The sequence below is a fragment of the Salvelinus namaycush genome, chromosome 11, assembly GCF_016432855.1.
Source record: "Salvelinus namaycush isolate Seneca chromosome 11, SaNama_1.0, whole genome shotgun sequence".
NCBI lineage: Eukaryota > Metazoa > Chordata > Actinopteri > Salmoniformes > Salmonidae > Salvelinus > Salvelinus namaycush.
The window spans coordinates 9,669,564-9,681,773 of NC_052317.1; positions in this window are offsets into that span (position 1 = coordinate 9,669,564).

Below are 12,210 nucleotides of genomic sequence, written 5' to 3' on the forward strand. Positions count from 1 at the left end.
AATTTTCTTTGTCTGTTTTATTTTCTTGATAATGTTATCAGACTACTAATAAATGAAAAACAAACACACAAAGAAATGACAAAATTTACTGAACATTTTTCTATTCCTAAATGGGAATTATTCCTCTTGTGCTTGCAGTAGTTTATCCTCTGCCTTAGCAACTCAATGAGCCTGGGGGGGAAAGGAAACCGTTATTCACAAATGTGTAATTTCAATATTCTGTGTTGACAGGAAGTGTTGCTACAGTATTAGAGAAATGAAATTCGGAGTCAAAGTACAACAGAGCGATTTGTAATGCTTACAGGCTTCTTCTCCATTCCTCTGCCTCCTGTCAGTGCTCTCCAGTCCCTGGAAGCAGACAGTTCCTCCAGTATTTTTCCTTCCACCTGTAGCAGTGGAGAGGCTGGTGGAGGACAGTTCTTTCTCTGCGGCCTTGGTCTCCCCTGCTACAAGGCTACTCCGAAGGAGTGCATGTTTCCACCAGTGGTCAGCACCTCATCACCATAGGCTGCTGCAGTGGGGCCTCAGCCAGAAGCATGCCATCCTGAGGGGCCACAAGGACCTAGCCAAAGATCTGGTCTGCTAGACAGGAGACATGTGAAGTCCTAGATGCTGCAGTGTCTATGCTGCTTATGGAAGTAAAGCTTTCACTAAGTGATAAGGACGGGGAGCTGTCGTAGGCAGTGTAAGCATACTCATGGATTCCCACTTATCAAGATCAAGTTAAAAACCTCAGGTGAAATCCGGTCAAAGAAACACCATGGCAACACAAACAAAAAGTTGGATAAGATAAGTTATATTCTCATCCATTACTTTTTCCTTTCAGATATCATCAATGAAAAGTATTGATTCATGAGATAACAAATCTATAGTATAATTGCTTGGTATACAACAAGCATAGCCAACATACCTGGATACCTGGATATTTTTGTTATCCCATTTCTACTCAAATGTTCTATAAATTTGGGCTTTTTAAATTCGATCAAATAAATGTCTCACCTGACATGAAATTGCGGTTCACATTTGAAAGCTAACTAATCTTTCGCAAACAATTGTCTTTTCTTCATTGTGATTGTAGAAGGAACTGAGAGTTTGAGAAAGAACTTCCCCATTGGGCACACTGGTTGAATCAATGTTGTTTCAACAACTTGTCAACACATTGACTTAACCGGACTAACAGGTTGTTACATCAATGTCATTTCAACATAATCATCAGAACCTATGTATATGTTGAAATTGCATAAAAAATTACATGTAGAAACATATAAAATATGTTTTATCCTCTATTCAATATAAAAATACACCCGTTTATTAGGTACACCACCCCGTTCATGAAAATAGATTGCTCCTACAGACAGAGTCACGGGGCCGTGGCTTGCTATATAAAGCAGGCAGGCTGGCATCGAGGCATTCAGTTACTGTTTGTTTTAACATTAGAATGGGCAAAACGAGTGACCTAAGCGACAATGAGCTTGGTATGATTGTCGGTGCCAGACACCCAGGATTCAGTATCTCAGAAGCGCCCACCCTCCTGGGCTTTTCACGCACGACAGTGTCTAGGGTTTTACAAAAAATTATGCGACTAAGCAAAAACATCCAGTCAGCGGCAGTCCTGTGGGCGAAAACAGCTCATTGATGAGAATGGCAAGAATTTTGCAAGTTATTAACAGGCGGGCCAAAAACAGACAATTAATGGCGCAGTCAATAGTGGTGTGCAGAATGGCATCTCGGAACACACAACTCTTCGGTCCTTGTCACGGATGGGCTATTTCAGCAGAAGACCACACCGGGTTCCACTCCTATCAGCTAAAAACAAGTATTTTACTGGGTGACTTTTACTTGATTAATTTTCTTTTAAGGTATATTTACTTTTACTCAAGTAACTGTATCTATGTGGAATAGAGTAGATGGCGCTTAAGGGCAGCAAAGCATTTAATTTATGGATGTTTGTGTCTATCAGAATAAAAGATCAACACCAACCCTGATCCTTTGGTCATATGTAAGCCGATCAAAACACAACCCAGAGGCAATCTACACCGGTTACAATTGGTGCCGTTTCCTTTCGGATCTACAAGATCACTGCTCGCATGATCGCCGGATTGCTCCATCACCACTGGACTCCCTTCCTCTCTCCGGTACTGGACCGTCTGCATTCCTCTGTGTGTGCAAGTCTATGAACCAGAGGTACAGGGCATTTGGCGTGAGACAAAGACATTCAGTACTTTATTTGATGTTTCCTACAGCATTAAAAAAAAAAAAAAAATATTGATCTACAGTGTCTGATATTTTATCATGGCAGATATTTGTTTCTCAAGTTTTCAAGTCTTTCAGTTTCATTTATAAATGTTTTTGCATGTGAATGTGCATACTGAGTATTTAATTTCTGATTTATAAACAGTATTGGATATTTAGTCTGTTGATAGCCCCAACTTTTCTCTCTCTAAATTATAAGTTTGGCATTGTTTCCATCATGTACTAGTCCAGTGACACTTACGAGCTTATTTTTAGGGAAGGTTTTAGTCGGCACAACTGGCTCAACACGAAGTTTACATGAAACAACATCTGTGAGTTCATCAAGATCAGAGCTGCTGTCCTCATACCTCCCACATAGTACAGTCAAAACACCCTTGGAGACGAGTGATACTGTTGTCATTCCAGATCTGGACAGTTTTAACTGTGGGTTTCTCTCCCTCCAGGAGCCGACAGTAGGTTGGCCGGAGGTAGACGACATTGTGGTCTGATGTCCCCAGGGGAGGTCTGGTGGTGGCAGAACTTATGTTCATCCCCCACTGTCCAATCCCCAAGCTCGCCCAGTCTTTCCAGTTTAAGCTTAGGTGTGGACCGTATCAGAGGTCCAGGGTTGGTTGGATGGCCATCACAGGGATCTGAGGAGAGGCAAAGCTCAAGCTCAATACGCAGTGCTGCTGTCAGCATGCAGTTAGAGCCCAGCAGCAGTCAGCCAGCCCATTCTCCATCACAGTGAGCCACGTCAGCCCTCTGAGGTATTCAGCCAGTCTCAGTGCTCCTTCAATACGCCAGCTCCACTATCGGTCCCTCCAACCAGTCTCACCACAGAGGAACCAGGCCTTCGCCATGTGGTTGGCATGTTGGACAGAGTCCTCTCACTGTGCACTGCTTCTCAGACACACCAAGCACAGCCTAAACAACCACCACGCTCAAGCCAAGTCCAGTCAAGTCCCTCACGCCAGGTCCAGCCAAGTCCCCCATGCAAAGTCTGTGGCATCACCGAGCACACAACCTATGCATGTTGCAGGCTCCACAGGCTCTGTCGCCACTGTCTCAGCCCTGGCCATTTCAAGAGAGACTGCCCAAAAGCATCTCAGCCTCCCATGACATCAGCGCACCCCCCCGACATCAACCCGTTTTAAAACTAGCTAGCAGTTTGAGGGAAAGCATGGGCAAAGATAAAGTGACCCTCACAGGTGAGCCAGACCTGCAGTAGCCTAGTGGTTAGAGTGTTGGACTAGTAACCGAAAGGTTGCAAAATCGAATCCCCGAGTTGTCAAGGTAAAAATCTGTTGTTCTGCCCCTGAACAAGGCAGTTAACCCACTGTTCCTAGGCCGTCATTGAAAATAAGAATTTGTTCTTAACTGACTTGCCTAGTTAAATAAAGGTAAAATAAAAAATCTATGTAAATAGCTGTAGGCTGCTGTCAGACGACCAGAAATACATTTTTGTCGGACCATGGAGACTAGAAGGGGATAGTGAGCTGTTTTATGCCCCAGTACTAGTCAGTTAACATTGAATGGAATGTTGGACTCAGTCTCTATGTCATGCACAATCAGTGAAGAGGCAGGGTCAAGACTGAAAGCTGCTGGTGTTCTTCCTTGTTCTCAGCTAGCCCCCAGCATTGTGTTTTTTGTCGGTTGTGGTGGTCTGACTACGAAGCCCAAATGTATGATACTGTATGATCTGGAAATAAAAGTTTACTCATCAAAGTTCACTGTGCCCTCTGGCCAATGAGATGTTTATCTTTGGGGAAAAAAACGTGATCAAGTCTGTCCTTCAGAAGATGATGTCCAATAAGAAGTACTGGGAAGGCATCTCCTCCCCAAGTGTGAGCAGTTCCTCAGGCAGGGCATGCCCCGAGTAGACAAACAAGATTGGCACGGTAAGGCTTAGGCAAGCTGTTACTCTCCTTCCACAGCAGATGTACCTCGTATGGGGGAAGTTGCCAAGCGGTGCTCGTGTGTCACCTCGGAGCACTGTCATTGTTGAGCCCACCTCCGCCCACTCAGCCCCAAAGAACATTCTGGTAGGGAGAGTCATAACACCCATGTGGGGAGGTCGCTGGGGAAGTCCTGACGCGTCACTGGACCCGGTCATACTGTGCCGCGACGCCAAGCTAGCGGATGTCTCTCCTTGCCTAGCAGTTGAGGATCTGCCCGTCCCTCAGAGGCTGCAACGACAGTGTGACACCCCAAGTCTTGCCACTTCTCCTCAAGAGTCGGCTGATGCCACACAGCTGCTGAAGCACTGTGGTTTGAGCGACCGGAATATCGAGGCATATGAAGTATCTGCTTGGAAAGCTAAGCTGGCCGAGATCCTAGTAAAGTACCAAGATGTCTTCTCGAAGGACAAGCTGGACTGTGTAGAGGGGCGAAGGAATTTGTGCACCGCATTCACCTCTCCGGCGACCGCCCTTTCAGGCTTTCCTACTGCCGTGTCTCTCCTGCACACTATCACAAGTTGAGAGAAGTGTTGAGCAAAATGGAGGAGAAACAACTCATCACCAAGTCAGTAAGTGAGTACGCCTCGCCACTGGTCATGGTCTGGAAAAAGAATGGGGACCTGAGGATCTGCACTGACTTCTGCTTGCGCAACGCGAGGACCATCAAGTACATTCACCCTCTGCCACATCAACCTGACTGCCTGGCTGCCTCGGTAGAAATGCTTATTTCAGCGCCACAAACCTCACATCAGGGTTCTACAATGTCCCTCTCCATGAGTCTGACACCCCTGGGCTTGTATGAGTACAATAGGCTTCCACAAGATTTGTGCAACAGTCCAGCGTCCTTGAGGATGATGCTCAGCATTTTTGGTGATCTCAACTTTTCCAGCCTTCTGCACTACCTGGATGATATGCTCGCCTTTCCTCCTTCTGAGGAAGAGTCTTTGAGACGCCTTGAAGTCGTGTTCAGTCGATTGAGAGCTATCACAGAAGAAGTGTCACTTTTTGTGCAAGTCTGTGAGGTTTCTGGGCCATACTATCGACAGCACTGGTGTCTCTGTTGACCAGGAGAAGATCAAGGTAATCTCAGATCTGATGAAAGACGACGCCTGCACACCATCACAGAAGAGAGTGAGATCCTTCCTAGGGATGGTCCTTTACTACCAGCACTTCATCCACGGATGTTCCTCCATCGCAAAGCCCCTCACCCTGACTGCGGGACAGAAACGTAAAGGCAAACAGAAAGGCAATGTTGCCGGAGGCCACAGGAGAGCTGTAACCTTCCATGAACTAACCTCTCAGGACTGGATGCAGAGCTGTGACACTGCGTTTGAGGAACTGAGGAAAGTGCTGATCAACTATGTGGTGTTGGCCCATCCTGATTTCGACAAGCCTTTCATCCTGTCCACCGACACCTCCCTGGATGGCCGGGGCGCTGTTCTCTCCCAACTGTGAGAAGACAAGACCGATTTACGTTCGCAAGCAAGTCACTCAGCCGCAGACAAGCTAACTACCCTGCACACAGACTGGAGTTCCTGGCCCTCAAGTGGTCTGTCTGTGACAAGTTTAGTCATTGGCTCAAAGGTCCGAAGTTCACAGTGTGGACTGATAACAACCCTTTCACATACATCATAACCAAGCCAAAGCTTGATGCATGTAAGCAGCGCTGGGTCTCCAAGTTGCACCATACTGCTTCTAGATCAAGCATGTTCCAGGGAAACTGAATGTTGAGGCGACACTTTGGCAGGGACCTGTTCGTGAAGCCACTCAGTCATCGACTCTTGTCTGAGCCGTATTTAGAGCTGCTTAGGAAAGTGTGTGATGTGAAAGATCGATGTGTGCAGGAAGCATTCGGCCTGACGTGTCAGTCCTAGATAACTCCTCCCTTTGTGTGTCTGTGGATGTGTCCTTGTCTGAGGATGATGTGTCGGCCTTAATCTCCTCTCATGAAGACTGGGAGTCTGCGTCTCGGCAGAGAGCTGCTTCGCTTGTCGACCACATTAGCATTTTAGCACCAGCTGGCCAAGACACACTACATTCTTTGTCCGTAGAAGAGCTCAAGTCCCACCAACAACATGATGTCGCCATCCCCAAAGTGATACACTATGTTGAGAGGAAGAGCAGACCACCCAAACGTGAGCGTCACAGTGAGAACTAGCTGGCTCTGAAGATTCTCAAGCTATTGGATAAGTTTACACTGCTGAATGATATCCTGTACAGAGTTTCCTCTGAGGAAGGAGGCTCTGTCTGTTGTTCATGACCTGGCACACACCCTCTCCCTTGTCCGTCAGAGGTTCTTCTGGCACAACATGGAGAAAAACATACGCAACTGTCTCAAGACCTGTCAAAGGTGTGTCCTCAGCAAAACCCCAGAGCCTGCAGAAAGAGCTCCAATGGAGAGCATCTAGACCACTGGAACTTGTATGCATCAACTTCTGGTCTGCTGAAGACAAGTCTGTGGATGTCCTAGTGATTACTGATCACTTCACCAAGCTGGCACATGCATTCCCCTGCCGGGACCAGACAGCAAAGAAAGTGGCAAAACTTCTGTGTGTATGGATTTCCTCCCCGCCTCCACTGAAACCAGGGAGTGAATTTCCAAAGTGAACTCATCGCCGAATTCCTGGAGTTGGCTGGTGTCGAGATGTCTCGGACCTCCCCCTACCATCCTATGGGGAACGGTGGCACGTAGAGGTTCAACAGGACACTAGGCAACATGCTGAGATCCTTGACCCCAAAGTCAAAGCAGAAGTGGCCCCAGATGATCCAGAACATTACTTTTGTGTACAACTGTACTGCTCATGAGAGCACTGGCTTCGTACCCTTTTACTTGATGTTTGGTAGAGTACCCAGGTTACCTGTTGACTTGATGTTCAAGAAAGTCTTCCAGGACGAGACTGTCTGTGGCTACGGTGTCTATGTGAAGTCCCTGGTGAGCGACCACCAGTCTGCCATATACCAAGGTCAGAAGAGCTCTGCAGTGTAACAGAAACACCAGTCTGAACCGTACTACAAGAAAGTTGAGGGCCAGCCTCTCTCCATTGGCGACCAAGTTCTCGTGGCTAACAAGGGATGCAGAGGAAAATGCAAGCTTGCCGACATGTGGGAACCAGACATCTACACTGCCATGGCTTCAAAGCCTGTACTCCACATCTACAAGATCCAGGATCATTCTGGAAATGAGAGGGTGGTGCACAGAAACCTTTTGCTCCAAGTCAACTTCCTCCACTTGGATGAGACACAGGATGCATCTGACCCCAGCTTCCAGAGCAACAATGTTATGGCAAGTGACACCTAAGTGACATGTTCCTGAGACTGAAGCTTCTGGATTGGAGTTCAACAGTGCAGCAGCTGAACCTTCCATGGAGGATGCTCTCTCCTGGCAAGATGGATGTGCTGAGAATCGCACTACTTCCTGGGTCCAAGAACAGTCTTCGGCTGAAGACGCTGATGAAGACACTGGCAGCCTCAACCCAAGTAACCCACAGATGAACATTCACTCAGATGAGTTTCCTGTGGCTGGTGCCCCTTCATCTCCCTCCCTTGCCCCTAAATGCCATCCTGCCCCAGAAAAATCTAGGTAGAGCCCCCATGAAGGCAATCACCCCACTTCTAGGTTTGGAAATGTGTAGACTGGAAGTGTATTAAAGACTGGTGTTTACAATTTGTTGTACCATAGAGTCTATCAAAGGACATTGATTGGACAGAGTCCCCTGTTATTGATAAGGGAATCAACTTAGATGTTGAGAAGTTTTAGTTCTTTTCATACTATCCACACTTCCTTCTGCATTCACCCTCATAAACATCCCTTGCCCCCTTACCTCTTCCCTGTCTACTGTATCCTTGTGGAAGAGGTAGGTTACAAACAAATTGTCCCATGAAAATCATATTCAATCCTATATGTTAATACACAGATATTGAGTTTATATTGTCACTGACATTGTAATATTATGGTCTTCTACCAGTATATTGTGATATTTATGCATTTCATGCATTTGTTAACTTTTCATCTGTTGATTTGTGAACGCTGTACATGCTGGCTAGCTATTGGACTTTCTACTGTATGCTACATGTTGTAATTGGGCTAGCATGGCTATTCATGTCCCCTGTTGTTCATTTGTACTTTACAAAGGAGTTGATGCACAAGGGCAGCACAACATTTCATTTATGGATGTTTGTTTCTTTATCAGGGTTGTCATGTGTTTTTGTTTATGATATTTTGACAATATTTTACTGTTAGTTTGCAAGTGCACGTCATGTACTAATTGTACGTAATGCCTGGCTGTCATTTATGAAAGTTGGCTAGCCAAGGCCCATAGGTTATACTGTACATTGCACGATATTGTATCATTATCTAACTAGACGATTGTTATTCTTATTTGCGGACCTGTCTACTGTATCTATGTGGAAGAGAGGAGTTGGTGCACAAGGGCAGCACAATATTTCATTTATGGGTGTTTAAAAAAAAAACACCACCCATGATCTTTTGGTCATACAGTGCATTCAGAAAGTATTCAGACCCCTTGACTTTTTCAACATTTTGTTACGTTAGTCTTATTCTAAAATGTATTTATATAGTTTAGTTTTCCCTCAATCTACACACAATACCCCATAATGCCAAAGCAAAAACAGTGTCGTGGAAATTCTTTCACGGGGACACTGAAAGTCAATCTTAAATGAATCATTGTTTATTATCAGCGCGCTGGAGAGGTTCCAACCAACTCAATGCACTATAGTACACATTTACATTTACATTTACATTTAAGTCATTTAGCAGACGCTCTTATCCAGAGCGACTTACAAATTGGTGCATTCACCTTATGATATCCAGTGGAACAACCACTTTACAATAGTGCATCTAACTCTTTTAAGGGGGAGGGGGGGGTTAGAAGGATTACTTTATCCTATCCTAGGTATTCCTTAAAGAGGTGGGGTTTCAGGTGTCTCCGGAAGGTGGTGATTGACTCCGCTGACCTGGCGTCGTGAGGGAGTTTGTTCCACCATTGGGGTGCCAGAGCAGCGAACAGTTTTGACTGGGCTGAGCGGGAACTGTACTTCCTCAGAGGTAGGGAGGCGAGCAGGCCAGAGGTGGATGAACGCAGTGCCCTTGTTTGGGTGTAGGGCCTGATCAGAGCCTGAAGGTACGGAGGTGCCGTTCCCCTCACAGCTCCGTAGGCAAGCACCATGGTCTTGTAGCGGATGCGAGCTTCAACTGGAAGCCAGTGGAGAGAGCGGAGGAGCGGGGTGACGTGAGAGAACTTGGGAAGGTTGAACACCAGACGGGCTGCGGCGTTCTGGATGAGTTGTAGGGGTTTAATAGCACAGGCAGGGAGCCCAGCCAACAGCGAGTTGCAGTAATCCAGACGGGAGATGACAAGTGCCTGGATTAGGACCTGCGCCGCTTCCTGTGTGAGGCAGGGTCGTACTCTGCGAATGTTGTAGAGCATGAACCTACAGGAACGGGTCACCGCCTTGATGTGAGTTGAGAACGACAGGGTGTTGTCCAGGATCACGCCAAGGTTCTTAGCACTCTGGGAGGAGGACACAATGGAGTTGTCAACCGTGATGGCGAGATCATGGAACGGGCAGTCCTTCCCCGGGAGGAAGAGCAGCTCCGTCTTGCCGAGGTTCAGCTTGAGGTGGTGATCCGTCATCCACACTGATATGTCTGCCAGACATGCAGAGATGCGATTCGCCACCTGGTTATCAGAGGGGGGAAAGGAGAAGATTAATTGTGTGTCGTCTGCATAGCAATGATAGGAGAGACCATGTGAGGATATGACAGAGCCAAGTGACTTGGTGTATAGCGAGAATAGGAGAGGGCCTAGAACAGAGCCCTGGGGGACACCAGTGGTGAGAGCACGTGGTGCGGAGACAGATTCTCGCCACGCCACCTGGTAGGAGCGACCTGTCAGGTAGGACGCAATCCAAGCGTGGGCCGCGCCGGAGATGCCCAGCTCGGAGAGGGTGGAGAGGAGGATCTGATGGTTCACAGTATCAAAGGCAGCCGATAGGTCTAGAAGGATGAGAGCAGAGGAGAGAGAGTTAGCTTTAGCAGTGCGGAGCGCCTCCGTGACACAGAGAAGAGCAGTCTCAGTTGAATGACTAGTCTTGAAACCTGACTGATTTGGATCAAGAAGGTCATTCTGAGAGAGATAGCAGGAGAGCTGGCCAAGGACGGCACGTTCAAGAGTTTTGGAGAGAAAAGAAAGAAGGGATACTGGTCTGTAGTTGTTGACATCGGAGGGATCGAGTGTAGGTTTTTTCAGAAGGGGTGCAACTCTCGCTCTCTTGAAGACGGAAGGGACGTAGCCAGCGGTCAAGGATGAGTTGATGAGCGAGGTGAGGTAAGGGAGAAGGTCTCCGGAAATGGTCTGGAGAAGAGAGGAGGGGATAGGGTCAAGCGGGCAGGTTGTTGGGCGGCCGGCCGTCACAAGACGCGAGATTTCATCTGGAGAGAGAGGGGAGAAAGAGGTCAAAGCACAGGGTAGGGCAGTGTGAGCAGAACCAGCGGTGTCGTTTGACTTAGCAAACGAGGATCGGATGTCGTCGACCTTTTTTTCAAAATGGTTGACGAAGTCATCTGCAGAGAGGGAGGAGGGGGGAGGAGGGGGAGGAGGATTCAGGAGGGAGGAGAAGGTGGCAAAGAGCTTCCTAGGGTTAGAGGCAGATGCTTGGAATTTAGAGTGGTAGAAAGTGGCTTTAGCAGCAGAGACAGAAGAGGAGAATGTAGAGAGGAGGGAGTGAAAGGATGCCAGGTCCGCAGGGAGGCGAGTTTTCCTCCATTTCCGCTCGGCTGCCCGGAGCCCTGTTCTGTGAGCTCGCAGTGAGTCGTCGAGCCACGGAGCAGGAGGGGAGGACCGAGCCGGCCTGGAGGATAGGGGACATAGAGAGTCAAAGGATGCAGAAAGGGAGGAGAGGAGGGTTGAGGAGGCAGAATCAGGAGATAGGTTGGAGAAGGTTTGAGCAGAGGGAAGAGATGATAGGATGGAAGAGGAGAGAGTAGCGGGGGAGAGAGAGCGAAGGTTGGGACGGCGCGATACCATCCGAGTAGGGGCAGTGTGGGAAGTGTTGGATGAGAGCGAGAGGGAAAAGGATACAAGGTAGTGGTCGGAGACTTGGAGGGGAGTTGCAGTGAGATTAGTGGAAGAACAGCATCTAGTAAAGATGAGGTCAAGCGTATTGCCTGCCTTGTGAGTAGGGGGGGAAGGTGAGAGGGTGAGGTCAAAAGAGGAGAGGAGTGGAAAGAAGGAGGCAGAGAGGAATGAGTCAAAGGTAGACGTGGGGAGGTTAAAGTCACCCAGAACTGTGAGAGGTGAGCCATCCTCAGGAAAGGAACTTATCAGGGCGTCAAGCTCATCGATGAACTCTCCAAGGGAACCTGGAGGGCGATAAATGATAAGGATGTTAAGCTTGAAAGGGCTGGTAACTGTGACAGCATGGAATTCAAAGGAGGCGATAGACAGATGGGTCAGGGGAGAAAGAGAGAATGTCCACTTGGGAGAGATGAGGATCCCAGTGCCACCACCCCGCTGACCAGAAGCTCTCGGGGTGTGCAAGAACACGTGGGCAGACGAGGAGAGAGCAGTAGGAGTAGCAGTGTTATCAGTGGTAATCCATGTTTCCGTCAGTGCCAAGAAGTCGAGGGACTGGAGGGACGCATAGGCTGAGATGAACTCTGCCTTGTTGGCCGCAGATCGGCAGTTCCAGAGGCTGCCGGAGACCTGGAACTCCACGTGGGTCGTGCGCGCTGGGACCACCAGGTTAGAGTAGCGGCGGCCACGCGGTGTGAAGCGTTTGTATGGTCTGTGCAGAGAGGAGAGAAGAGGGATAGACAGACACATAGTTGACAGGCTACAGAAGAGGCTACGCTAATGCAAAGGAGATTAGAATGACAAGTGGACTACACGTCTCGAATGTTCAGAAAGTTAAGCTTACGTTGCAAAAAAAAATTAAATCTTATTGACTAAAATGATATAGTACTGCTGGCTGGTGAAGTAGGCTGGCTAGCAGTGGC